Genomic DNA, 14,592 nt, shown 5'->3' with positions numbered 1-14,592 from the left:
AGGCAAGAATATTGGAGTGGGTTGCCACTCTCTCCTCCAGGGAATCTTCCCAACCCAGGGATCGAACCCAGGTCTCCCACATTGCAGTCAGATTCTTTACCGTCTAAGCCACCAGGGTAGCCCAAGAATACTGGAGTGGGTAGCCTATCCCTTCTCCAGGAGATCTTCTCAACCCAAGAATTGAACCAAGGTCTCCTGCATTACAGGCAAATTCTTTACCAGATGAGCTACCAGGGAAGCCCCATACTCCCCCATATTAACCTCAAAATGTCCCCAGGGTACTCCTTGTCAAGTGAGAAGGAAACTTCTCACTGCCTGAGACCCCTGTCATCCAGGTCTTCAACCCAACCACCCAGAATACCATGCAATTACTATCCAGAGTTATAGTGGTGGCTGGCAAAATGACCAGATCCTCCAGAAATGACTTTCTAACAGAGCTCAGGGCAAACAAGTGCCTGAACCCTTCTTCAATAACACCTGCAGCTAGGCACACACTGGAAAGCCAGAGTGACTCAAGGTCCTTTTTGAGAAAGTCACTCTGTGGTCCTGTTTCCTCTCCCATAAAGTGATGATCTAGGTTATAGATGCTGAGGTATAAATACTAAGTTATAAATGCAGGGTAGCATACATGTAAAGTCACCTGCAGCAGAACTTAGGTACTATACAATTTCATTGCCTCTCAAAAGTCATGAATAAGTATACATCAAGCAAGTCTGGAAAGTTATCTGCTGCATTCTTAAAAATACTGACCTGCAACGTTTTTTCAAGCCTTTTTTATATAAACTCAACACCCTCAGAGATTCCAGCACAGTCTATCTATTGATACAAAAACTTGGAAATTCCTTTTCAGGGGTCAGATAGTTTTTTTCAATATTCTGTATATGGGTCAGCCTTTCAATATGAATGTGGTTTTTGGAAGTGAACACACATCATTAAGTATCAATTGGGTAAATAAGGTGAGTGATTAATGTGGGCAAAAGTACAAATTTAGATCAAAAATGAACTGTGACTATAAATATAACACAACCTATTTTCCTCTGCTGATCACAAGCCAAGCCTGAGGGCAATTCCAAGGTTGAAGCTATGGATGAGAGGGTGATCTGACAGGGACAGCTGTCATCTGTCATCCTGTTGACCTTCAGGGTTAATTCACCTGATCTGGGTGGATGACTAAGGGTCATCTCCCTCGCGCTTTCTCTGTGGAAACTCCTTGAATGATAATTTAAAAAAAAAAAGAGAGAGAGAAGAGATCCCTTCTTTCATCAGGAAGGGCTTCTCATTCTTTCAACAAATGTTTATTGAGTTTTTTTCTATACATCCAACATTGTCCAATACATAACCAAGACAGATTAGATTCTTATATTCAAGAAAAAAAAATTAACAAATGTTGTAAACAGTAATAAATGCAATGAAGAAAAATATGGAGACATTAGATTTTTTTAAAAAGCCATTACATTAAGAGGATAGATAAAGAAGCTTCTCTCTGAGAAGGTACCACTTCTGCTAAGATCTAAATGATTAAAAAAAAAAAAAAAAAAGGTGCCATAGAAAATCATGAGGAGGATTTCCAGGGTGAGAGAATGGTAAGTCTACAAGTTCTAAGACAGGATAAGCCAGGTGGATTTTTTTTTAACTTAATAGGCGAGTACCATGTGTTGGGAGTGTAATGAACAAGGCTGATTATTCATATAAGTAACTGTATTCTCCTGCCATAAGCATTAAGTCACTGGCATTCTCAAAACGTTTCAACCACAATCAGCATCTGAACAATAACTATAAACCTTCACAAGTTTACTACTGGGAAAAACAACATTCCCATGAATAGAAATCTCCTTCAGTGTTAGAATGTAAAAGAAAGATTCCCTTAGAGTTACATCAGTGCAAGTCTGAAACATGTTTGAAAGAAGATGATAGTGGCCAGTATTTAATTTGGGATTGTTTTTTCCAGGCCTAACCATTACTTCCTGCTCAGGCAAGCTTGAGAAGATGGGATCAAGGGAGTTTTGTGGTCCAGTGAGCAAAGGATGGGAAAATCAGAAAGATTCTGAGTTATAATCCCAGTTGAGCTACCAGGTGACCTTTAGGCAAGTCATTCGACCTCCCTATGCCTCATGCTCCCAGCTGGAAAATTGGATAAGACCAGCAGGATATCACTGAAAACCAGATGCTACACCAAACCCAAGCTTTCCCAGCTAAATAAATTACCACCAAAGAGACAGGGGGCCGGGAGGGAGGCACAGCGTCCGATCTATGGATCCATGTGGAATGCACAATTAATGACACTTGGCCACTCTTTATATTTAAAAGTTCTTCATCTCTCCCATATTCATCAAATCAAATTAATAAAGTGAGGAGTTCAAACAAGAGTACTATTTCCTGAGATACTTAGAAATGTCACTCTAGCTGGAATTGACTTTGCCACAGCAGATTTGCAAGTTAATAATTGTTACAATCCCAGTCTTGCCTCATTACCCCTTCCCATGACAAGTCACGCCAGTGTCAATGACACACAGCTAGAACAACAAAGAGAAGTCTGAAACTGGAGTTTATTTCCCCATTTTTCAAACAAAGTAAACTTACAGTTTCTATGTGAAACAAACAAGGATGTTTTATGTCTGGGTATTAATAAGATATTTAAATGTAGAGCAAAAATCCCATCACTCATTATCCCATCACTCATTGATATCAATAAGATACTTTTTGTTTAGAAAGACCAATTTATAAAATGCAAATATATTTAAAACTGGGATTTTGTTTTCCAGTTCAAGTTAAAACACCTTTACTCAGTCTCATGGGAAAATGTATATATATATATATATATATATATATATATATATATATACACACACATACATACACACATACATATGTTCACTCAGTTGAATTATCTACTGAATAAAAAAATGTTGCTCAGGAAACTCACTGGTTTACCTTTATGATAGCATTAATATTTGAGTCTATTGTTTTAAAAAAATCATGTTTTAATTCCATAACATAAAATTGGACCACAAGTAGTCACACAGGCTACAAATATTATCTACATGGATATGTGCTCAACACATGTGTTTATCATTCCAAATATCTACATATTTAGGCATATCCAGGTGTCTAGCTTAATTTTTAATTTTCCACTTGGATATTTTTGATGTTATGTGAACATTCATAGAAAGAAAATTAATTAAACAAGCTGAAGATATCGAAAACACTACAGTGGGTGCCAGCATATACCTAACATTATTCCAAAGGATTATACACATAGAGTAAATGTGGAACGAAAAATCACTCATTAAAACTTCATTAGGAGGGGACTTACAGGGAAGCAATGATGCCGTCTGGGATCAGGCCGCCTGTGAATATGACAGCTTTTGTGTGGCCACTTTCCTTTGAGCTTAGCCAAGTGATGCTCCAAGCAGATGCGAACGTTGCTTTGCTTTGCTTTTAAGTTAAATGCTATTGTTTCTTCTTTGGTCTAAATTCTGATAAAAGTAGTTTTCACCTTAGAGCGAGTTTTTATTTCTTTAAAAATTCATAGATAAGAAAAACAAATAGTGTACATTAAAGCATATATGTGGAGTCTATCAAAAGGGGCTCTGTGACAGGCTGAAGGGTAGGACGGGGAGGGAGAAGGGAGGGAGACTCAGGAGGGAGGAGACATGGTGTACCCATGGCTGATTCTTGTTAATATATGATGGAAAACCGCAAGATTCTGTAAAGCAATTATCCTTCAATTTAATTTTTTTTCAAAAGAGTAAAAAAAAAAAAATGCATGTATGTGGAGTCTAGAAAAATGGTGTCACTGAACTTATTTGCATAAAAAATAGAGATGCAGACATAGAAAATAAACACGTGGACACCAAGGGGTAAAGGGGAGGCGGGAGGAACTGAGAGATTAGCACTGACATATACACTACTGAGCCTCCTAATGAAAGTGGAAGAGGAGAGTGAAAAAGTTGGCTTAAAGATCAACATTCAGAAAACGAAGATCATGGCATCCGGTCCCATCACTTCATGGCAAATAGGTGGGGAAACAGTGGCTGACTTTATTTTTTTGGGCTCCAAAATCACTGCAGATAGTGATTGCAGCCATGAATTTAAAAGATGCTTGCTCCTTGGAAGGAAAGTTATGACCAACCTAGACAGCATATTAAAAAGCAGAGACATTACTTTGTCAACAAAGGTCAGTTTAGTCAAGGCTACGGTTTTTCTAGTAGTCATGTATGGATGTGAGAGTTGGACTATAAAGAAAGCTGAGCGCCAAAGAATTGATGCTTTTGAACTGTAGTGTTGGAGAAGACTCTTGAGAGTCCCTTGGACTGCAAAGAGATTCAACCAGTCCATCCTAAAGGAGATCAGTCCTGGGTGTTCATTGGAAGGACTGATGCTGAAGCTAAAACTCCAATACTTTGGCCACCTGATGCGAAGAGCTGACTCATTTGATAAGACCCTGATGCTGGGAAAGATTGAGGGCAGGAGGGAAAGGGGACGACAGAGGATGAGATGGTTGGATGGCATCACTGACTCAATGGACATGTGTTTGAGTGGACTCCAGGAGTTGGGGATGGACAGGGAGACCTGGCGTGCTGTGGTTCATGGGATCACAAAGAGTCAGACACAAGGGAGTGACTGAACTGAACTGATACACTATTGATACTATGTATAAAACAGTTAACTATGAGAACCTAGTGTGCAGCTCAGGGAACTCTACTCACTGCTGTAGCACCCTAAATGAGAAAGAAATCCAAAAAAGGGGGATCTATGTACACGTACAGTTGATCCACTTTGCTGAAGAGCAGAAACTAACCCAACATTGTAAAGCAATTATAATCCAATAAAAATTAATTTTAAAATATCCATGGCAATATTGATGATGAATGAGTGGCTGAAATTTATGCAACTAAGTGACCTTGGTGAGATCACATAATAGCTCAGAGACTCATTCTCACTCATTTATAAAATGAAGCTAATAATAATCACTTCAAAAGGCTGGGACAAGGATCACCAAACTACAAGTGTTTTGCCAGTTATGCCATGTTAGGGGAGTTGCTTCTTACGGTCGTGGGCTGTTGTTTCCCATCATGAGTCTGCCTTGAGGGGCTTACCCAACTAGGCAGCTCTTCATTTCCCCTGTGTACAACCAAGTAGGTGTCTAACTGGACCTGAATCAATGGCTCCAGAGGAAACAGACAGGCATCTCCTGAGAGGCCTGGATCTTGAGGAGACAGCTCAGGGACCTCAGGGAACAGAGTCGTAGCAGTCTATGCATACATTGGCCCAAGTCCCATGACCTCAACCTCAATTGTTAGCTATAATCCTGCATTCAGAAAAAGGCAGCAATAAATAACTGGCATTATTTAGCATCTACACAATCAAGACCTGGGCATCCCCAGTGGCTCAGTGGTAAAGAATCCACCTACCAAGCAGGAGATTTGGGTTCAATCCCCTGGAGAAGGACATGGCAACCCACTCCAGTATTCTTGCCTGGAAAACCCCATGAACAGAGGAGCCTGGCAGACTACAGTCCATGGGGTCACAAAAGAGTTGGACATGACTGGGCAACTAAACAACAGCAACAATCAAGACATATATACCTTTTCCCCGATTGTTTTCCATGGGTCATTATTGGTCTTGTTCTTAAGCATAGATGAAGATTTGGAACAAATCTTGCCAAAGAAAAACTAGTGATAGTAACAACTGAGAGGGAGACAGAAAGGGGGGTGGGGCGTGGATTTGAGAGAAAGAGCCAGGTAACTTTGGGGAAAAAGAAGGGTAGGATTTTGGAAAATCCCTGTAATATCATGAACAGGTCCACCAGATGTATCTTTGAAACTTGTATAGAAGTTTATAAATCAATATCAATCATCTTCAGAAATCAAAGTTCCTCATCACTAGTTACATTGTAATATATTAAGGTTCTTTAGGATAGAGAAGTGTTTTGCTGTAACCAACACACAGAAAGATAAATTTTAAAGATCTTTAGAATAGCAGTTTGAAACACATCATATTTACAAAATTTCAGCTGCCAACAAATTAGGTAAGGTTTGCAGGGGAAAAATGAGTCTGTTCTTCTTTGTCATGTAGCTGGATGATCTTTTATGCCATTTGTCTTCTCCCATACTGAGGCATTTTCTTCTTTAGAATTTTTCATATCTCTATTTCCTTGGCACTAGACTCATTATCACCACAGCAGTTATATACATGGCAGTCTGGCTCAGGGCTATAGTAAACAATGCTAGTGCTTAATTTCTTTTCAACAGAGAATTGTTAAAATAAGTGACATACGTGAATGTCATCCTAATGGAAATCTCTGTTACACATGGGTTTTAAATCTCAGCCTGGCAACATTTGATAGGACATAGCTTCAATAGAGTGAAAACGTGTGGACATTTCTTTGAAAAATGTGAATGCTTGATGTGGATATACCACATACATTTTTTGGGTATTGTGTTTTAAATATGCTTCCAAAACAACTCATTTAAAATCCATTAAACCAACTATTTAACATCATATGGAGGGTAGATTCAATCTTTTATTTTTCTTTTATAACTAATAATTCTTGAAAGTAGTTTGCAGACATGGACAACGTTAGTAATAGTATTGCCCATTAAAAAAATGTAAGATAGAACATAGGAAATGCCCATCATGCTTTGCTCAGTTAGCATCAGGAACCTCGGAGAGGCTCTGCCAACCTCACCTTCTTAGCAGTGTTCATAAAGAGTAATGCTTTCCATTCGCCTGCTTATAAACTTCTGGCATTTAGCTGAAAGTAAATTAAACATTTTACTATATAAAGATTTTGATGAGACTATAAAGTTATTTCAGTATAGCCTCTTAGATGAAAAGTGTGAATTTTAAAGCCTTCCAAAATAAAAATAGACAATTTGTGCAATAGGTTATGATGACTCTCAAAGCCTACCTGGTCTACTGAGTGGAGGTGAAGGATATTTGCAAATTAAAAGCAGCTATTTTTTTTAGTAAGAATTTGTATTAGATGACTTAAATCCAGTACATCCTTAATTATTAATGTCAGCCTGATGCCAAGTTGATCTCCCATTATCTCGATACTAATTAAAATAAGTCAAAAAAGTTCATAAATGCAAGGTACCTAGAATTAAAAGCATAGTGGAACTATATGGGAAGAGATATAAATTTATCCTGTAAAGCTTGATCTGCTTCAGTGACCAAGTTTCTAAACCTAGTTTATTTCACATGCAGTCTACTAAGTAGGTAACTAGAATCAGCAGCAGGTGTTAGCTGATATAACATGAAATTCAAAACTCAACCTCAAACGGCATAATACATATTCTAAAGCAACTCGTTTCACATTTGGATGCTCTCCAAGTTCTCTCAACTTTACCCAGTACTTAAACATGCCTTTTAACCATGACTTTTATTTCTCAACACAGATTCCAAAATTTACTTTCTGCCTTCTGCTCTCTCTGGTAACAACTGCTCATTTGTGCTGACTCATAGTCAATATTTGATCCATGATGGCTAAGATTATTTTCTTGCCCACTTAAAAGAAACCCAATTATTCATCCTGTATTTATGCATTTGCTTATTAGAACATTTTCCTAATTTCCAAAATCTTAAGGCAATGTTATATTCTAGACTTTCATTTCATTTCTGGTCTCCTTTGACAAGTAGGTACAATCTGCATTTTTCTCCACCACATCTCCTGGCCTCTTATCCACACTTCTTACAAAGGCAATTGGAAATCTTTCTACTTTGGGTGAAAGAGAATTGCAAAAGGAAACACTCCACTAGGCTTCCAGAGTCGGAAGATGGAAGTAGACAAGAGCCTACAACCACACCGGTAGAAGAGTCCTGTCAAATCTCCTATCTGCTAGCAACTGTCTTATATTTGCCCCTCCAGACCACATTCTGCTCTATATACGGTCCCTCACCCACCAGTTGAGTTCACCCAATGAGCCCTGGAGGAAAAGGGGTGAAGGGGGAAGTGAAGGAGGGACTGAGCCTTCCGGCTCCCTCTCCTCAAGGTCATCTCAGGGGTCGTTCCTAGACCGAAGGTCCTTGCCCCCATCAGGGCAGCCCCCTCTGGATGGACACTCCTCGTGGCTGTGGCGGCTGTTCTCTGCCCTCCTCTCTCCGAGGGCGGGGCAGTGATGACACAGTAATACAGAGGAAGAGAATCTGCCTGCCAAGGAGCTCAGCATCAGGTCTTCCAATGAATATTCAGGGTTGATTTCCTTTAGGATTGACTGGTTTCATCTTGCTCCAAGGGACTCTCACGAGTCTTCTCCAACACCACAAGTTCCTAGGCAATACTGTTCTTTCCAGCACTGGACTTCACCTTCACCACCAGACACATCCACAGCTCAGCATCGTCTCTGCTTTGGCCCAGCGGCGCCATTCTTTCTGGAGCTATTAGTTATTGCTCTCCACTTTTCCCGGTAGCATATTGGACACCTTCTGACCTGGGGGCCTCATCTTCCAGTGTCATTATCTTTTGGCTTTTCATACCGTCCATGGAGGTTCTCCAGGCAAAAAGACTACAGTGGGTTGCCATTTCCTTCTTCAATAGACCATGTTTTGTAGAAGCTATTGATTGTATAAATAGCTGTGTTACATTTTGGGGGAAATGGGATTCTGGACAAAAATGAAGGAAGCACACAGATTGCTCTTGTCTTAGGTGTAAGGTACCTGGGAGTCAAGGTGCTGCAGAGAGATGCTAGGAGTTTAGAACGGAAGGGGGTTGAGGTGAGAGGCGAACAAACCAAAAGGAGTTACTTGTGTGTGTGTGTGTGGGTGTGTGTGTGTGATGCTGATATCTGAGAGAAAGAAAAGATTTTTTAGTAAAGGTGTACGCAGAGCAGTTCCCACCCTGCGCCCGTCAGCACCACTGTGTCTACCCCGTCCCAGCCGCCCCGTCCCAGGCTCCAGCAGGCACTGCTCTCTCTGGCCCTGTGTCACCGCACACAGCTCGGGTGGCTCATCTGCCTCCCAGGGATGGCCTTGAGGTGTTCAGTGTCAGAGTTTTTAATGGACCAGTGAATAACACCATCGGCATTTCATTTGCAGTAGTGATTGAGCAAAGGACTCTAATCCTAATATACTCACTGCTTGCTACTGTTTTTAGTGTTCGACTATAGAAGTGTTTTAAAAATTAAATGAAGAATAAACTCTAATTCCAAAAACAAACAAACAAAAAAAACTGCAGAACTATAGATGGGAGAACCTCAGTTTGCTTTGGCCTGAATCAGTAGTGTTTCCTCGATCTCTCTTCCAAGCATCAGATGTGGTCTGATCTCAGGATCGGAGTTTTCCTTCTTCTTTTTTTTTTTAATTGTTTTAATTTTTAAATGAGGAAGGTAAAATAGAAGAAAAGGAAGGTAGTTCAGAGGAAGGAAGCACACTTAACAGGAGTATTTTAGAAACTGAATTCTACATGTGATTCTGTTTCTTATGTGATGGTAGTCAGAGGTACTTACACTTTGTAAAATAAAATAACTCCGTCACAGCTATGCTGTATTAAATATTGATTTCTTCCTTTTAATTTCAAGCATCCATCAGATTCTAAATTCAAAATTACCTTTTAAAGACAGATAATTATTTCTCATTGTTGCTTGAAGACTGGATTTCAGCTGAGCTAGAAACCTGTAGCTTTTCTCCACCCCACCCCCAATATCTGATCATGTATCAAAATCTATTATATAATTGTGTAAACCTGAACTCTTTTTAAAGCCTACAGGCAATCTCTCTAGGCCAAGGAGTTGCTTTATAAAATGCATCTTTATTTTAATAAAACTCTTCTGAAAATCAACTTCATGGAAGTGAGCATTTTCATTTCTTCTAAGCAGGAACATCAGAATTAGCCAAAAAGCAAGTTTTTTTGTGTGTGTGAGCTGCACAAGCAATATCAGAGGAGAAGCTGGCCACTGAGCCACTTGGCATTAAGTCACTCTCTTGAAGACACTGCCAACAAGGGTATAAATTGTATTGGTGATTTTTGTGAATTGGACTCTGATCAACTGAGTTCTTGACTCAAACCATCAACTCATTTCACATAATTGACTGCTCAGTTCTCAGTCTGCAATAACATTTTTCAGGACTAACATCTTAGGTATAGGCAGGATTTGAATCAGTGCCCTCAGGGCAAGAGGCTTCAAAGTACATCATTAATAATCTCTGCATTCCAGTCACACTAGATAAGGACTTGTGGGCTGGGGAAAAATTCACAGGTTTTATCTGTTTGGGTTGGCACCACTGTGCAGCCAAGCTTAGGCTAGCCAGTTCGGTTCACCGCAAGCCAAAAGTCTACCTTTGGTGAAAAAAAAACAACTGTTGGGAAGTAAACAGAAAGGGAGTTGTCACATATGAAGAAGCCGCAAGTCTTGAAAAGGTGAGTCAATACAACAAGAACTTGTCATTAAAAAGCCTTGCCTTTTTTTATGAAAATAAGTATCAAATATTTAATTAGGAGTATTGATTACAACAGTGAAAATCAGAAACAATCTAAATGTCCAACAATAAATGATTGTTTAAAAAAAAAAGCCTTTCCTTGTTTTCATATTTGGGGAATATTTCATATTTGGTACAAGCCTTTCATATTTTCGTATTTGCTCTTTTGAACCATCCCTGCAATGAATATGTTAGAATATCATTACTCAAAAGTGGTGTAAGAATTGGTCAAACAATGTTTTTCTTTTAATGTCTAAGTTAATTGGGGAATGAAATCCCTGTGCACATCTGAGTGGGTTAAATGCTTTTTACTTATATTATATAAGAATTAATCAGGCAAAAATTATAAAAAGAAAGAATAGTTTATATAAGGAAAGGTCTTAATTATTTTTGATAGCATCAAGCCCTGGAGTAATCAATCTACTAACATTAAATACTCAGTATAGCAATCTTGAAGATAGATAATCTTTTATTTATATGATTTTCTTATGTGTATGTGATTTAAATTAATGAAGCACATAGCATTTTTCAATCTTGAGCATTAACCTCCTAAGAGTAGTTAACACCTAAGAGCATTTTGCCAGCAGTGATTCGGGTGTTCTCTTGGTGAATCTTTGTACTGTCCTTCGGTTTTCGGGTTTAATTTCATATTCAGCTCTATTGTAAGCAACCACAGATATGCCAAAGTGCTTTTACAGATTTAAAAATTTTTTTTTCAGTAACAATTTATAAAACTGTAACTGAAACAAGTTTTGATCTTTTGTTGATGATTGAAGTAAGCGTCTTCTAAGCAACAGTATATGAATTAAGGCAAAATTTGACTCAATTTCTTAGTCACCCTGAATTGTCTGGAAAAAAACAGGTAAGGAGAAACAAATAAATCTTACTTTTAAAGTAAAACTTCCATATTGACTAAAAATAAGAGTATAAAAAATGTAAAAAGATTTTTAAAAGCTTATTTAATATTTTCCAGTAATCTATTCTGTTAACCCCATTTTCTCTTTGGCTTGGGAGGGATTTTTCATCATCTATTGTCCACAGTCTTTCTGATTTGAAAATCTGTTATGTTTGGCTTGTAAAGTCAAATCCTATATAAACTGGCCATGAGTATACCTGGAATACTCAATTGGTAATATTTCTACAAAATGTTCCATTGCTAAGAGAGAGAGGAAAAAAGAAACAAACAGTTGATTCAATCCCCTTGCCTACTATGAGCACTTCAAGCAATACTTTTTAATGGATTTGAATCATTAACTGAGTCTATGATCTTAAACTATAGCATTATTAGTTATACAATGAAGTGCTCAATTTGGAACTCCTCATTAGATTAGTCAAACTGTGATGCCTTAAGATTAAGTTAGGGAAATGTCAGCACATATTAATTTATTTAATTTTAGAAATACATATCAGAGACCAAAGCAATTTGAGAGGTTAAACTGTCTTTCCGCATATCAGATTCATGATCTTCTGGGTTCACAGATCAAGTTCCCTTCTTCCCAAGCACCATGTGAAAACCAGAAAAACACTGTTTAGCTTACACAATGTGTTATACACAGCAAGGCTCACTCCTTCAGTGGGTACAAAGAAGGTAATTCAATCTCGAAGTTGTACTGCTGTCATAAGTGTTTATGACATCACCAAGACCTAGCAGCTGAATCGTGGCTTTGTCTCCCTTCTGCCAACATGCATTATTATAGATGGATCCTCAATGTCTAAGAAGTCATTTTAACCCCTCCTTTACAAAAATCGCTGCTTATGAAAATTCCCTAAATTGTCAGGATAGTAGAACAAATGACTGCTAGTCTTCTAATAACCCTACCAATGGAGGGAGGCACAGCCCATACTGTTAATTCTGAGTTCACACACAATCATGCTTTTCATTCCCAGACCTCAAAAGCAGATCACCTCCCTAGGTCCAACCCTGAAGGCCCAGTTAGTTCAAGTCTTACTTCCTGCATAAAGACAGGGTAGGCATTCAGAAAAGAACATGGGGTTGGACTTGGAGTAAAAAGGGATTCAAATGCTTTCCCTTCCACTTACTAGTCAAGGTGGGTAATATCAGTATCTGTTCCTCCTGCCATTTGCACGGGAGCTAAGGATTTCAGATGTGAATGGCCTTGACCATGGTTCATGGGGTGATTCATGATCATTTAAACCAGTCAATATAAGCTTGTTGTCACTGTGTCTTTTAGGCATGGAGGCAGCCCAACCTAAGCCAATTAACATATGATTTCTTATAGCCATAGTGATTGACCAAAGGTGAACATGTGACCTAAGTTTGTTCAAGCCCAGTAGATCTTAAACTTCTCATACATCGATTGTTTTCTTTTCTTAAGGGTGGTGTGGTATGCAGCTCAGAAACGTGAAGCTCTAAAAACTACCATAAGACGAGATACCTGAAAGACGAAGCCACGCGGAAAGAATGGCTAAACTTAAAGAATCTCACATCAAAGGAGTCAAAGCCCTGATTAAACCTGAAGCTTGTATCATCTCACCACTTTTCAACAACATGATCTACTCTTAATATTGTTTAAGACATCGGAATTTGGTTTTGTTTCTTGAAATCAAAGTAATCTGATTCACTGTCTTCCCAATCTTCCGTTTTAGTGTCCTCATCTAAAAAAAATGAACGTAACGGCAACCACTTTGTAGTGTATTTTTCAAAAGTAAAATGACATACATAAAATATTTGGCACTTAGTACACTTAGTAGCCCTTTTCTGGAGTTTCCCAGGTTATGCTAGTGGTAAGGAACCTGCCTGCCAAGCGGGAGACATAAGAGATGTGGGTTCTATCCCTGAGTTGGAAAGATGCCCTGGAGAAGGGCATGGCAATCCACTCCAGTATTCTTGCCTGGAGAATCCCACGGACAGAGGAGCCTGGCGGGCTACAATCCATGAGATCACAAAGCATCAGACACAACTGAAGCAACTTAGCGCAGCACAGGCCTTTTCTATTAATGGCCCAAATCGCTTCTCAACATCCTTAAAGGACTTGGTTGCACTCTGCATATTTATCATTCTCCATAGTATGTTTTTAATTTTAGGATTATGGATTTTTTGAACTTGGGGTAGAGCTTAGCCATCGATAATTCCTTTCAGAACCAAAAGAGAGCTACAGATTTTATCAGAAAAATCAATCAATCTGCATTGATGAAGAAAACTGTTGTAATACACAAAGAGGGGTATCCTACAGTTAAAGAGAAGATTAAGAGGCTAGGCAGACTAATGAAACTCTTTCACTTAATATCTATCCCCAAGAAATTTTATGACCTCTTTGAATAAGTTATAGGCCCTCTTTGCTGCTGCTGCTAAGTTGCTTCAGTCATGTCCGACTCTGTGCGACCCCATAGACGGCAGGCCGCCAGGCTCCCCCGTCCCTGGGATTCTCCAGGCAAGAATACTGGAGTGGGTTGCCATTTCCTTCTCCAATGCATGAAAAGTGAAAAGTGAAAGTGAAGTCGCTGAGTCGTGTCCGACTCTTAGCGGCCCCATGGACTGCAGCCCACCAGGCTGCTCCATCCATGGGATTTTCCAGGCAAGAGTACTAGAGTGGGGTGCCACTGCCTTCTCCTAGGCCCTCTTTATATAGCTCTAAAGTTCACTAATCTAATTTTATAACTCTTCTCTCCTGCTCAGTATCACAGGTTTTCTGCTACCAAAGAAACACTGGTCTCCCGTCTCCTCTGAATTACTAAAGATCCCCTCCCTTCCTGACAAAAACAATTTTTTATTCTTAGTTGAATATGTGGTTTTTAAAGGTTTTGATTTTGATATCCTAAGCTGTTAGAGGAATGAATGCTAATTCCAGGCACTGTACACATTCTCTCTCTTCCCCTAAGTGCAATTGTTTGTAAACCACTAAGCTTTCCAGGTGGTTCAGTGGGTAAAGAACCTGCCTCCTAATACAGGAGATATGGGTTCGATTTCTGGGTCAGGAAGATCCCCTGGGTCAGGAAGATCCCCTGGAGAAGGGCACGGCAACCTACTCCAGTATTGTTTCCAGGAGAATCCCATGGAAAGAGGGATTCCCCTGGTGAGCTACAGACCATGGGGTCACAGTCAGACACGACTGAGCACAACACAGATTATTTTTAGACTATCTGTATCATTTAGGCATTAGTGCTTTACAAACTACCCCAAATTTAGTGACTTGAAACAACACTCACTTATGT

Source organism: Budorcas taxicolor, chromosome 13, assembly GCF_023091745.1.
Source record: "Budorcas taxicolor isolate Tak-1 chromosome 13, Takin1.1, whole genome shotgun sequence".
In the NCBI taxonomy this organism is placed as follows: Eukaryota; Metazoa; Chordata; class Mammalia; order Artiodactyla; family Bovidae; genus Budorcas; species Budorcas taxicolor.
This window is presented reverse-complemented; position numbering follows the sequence as displayed.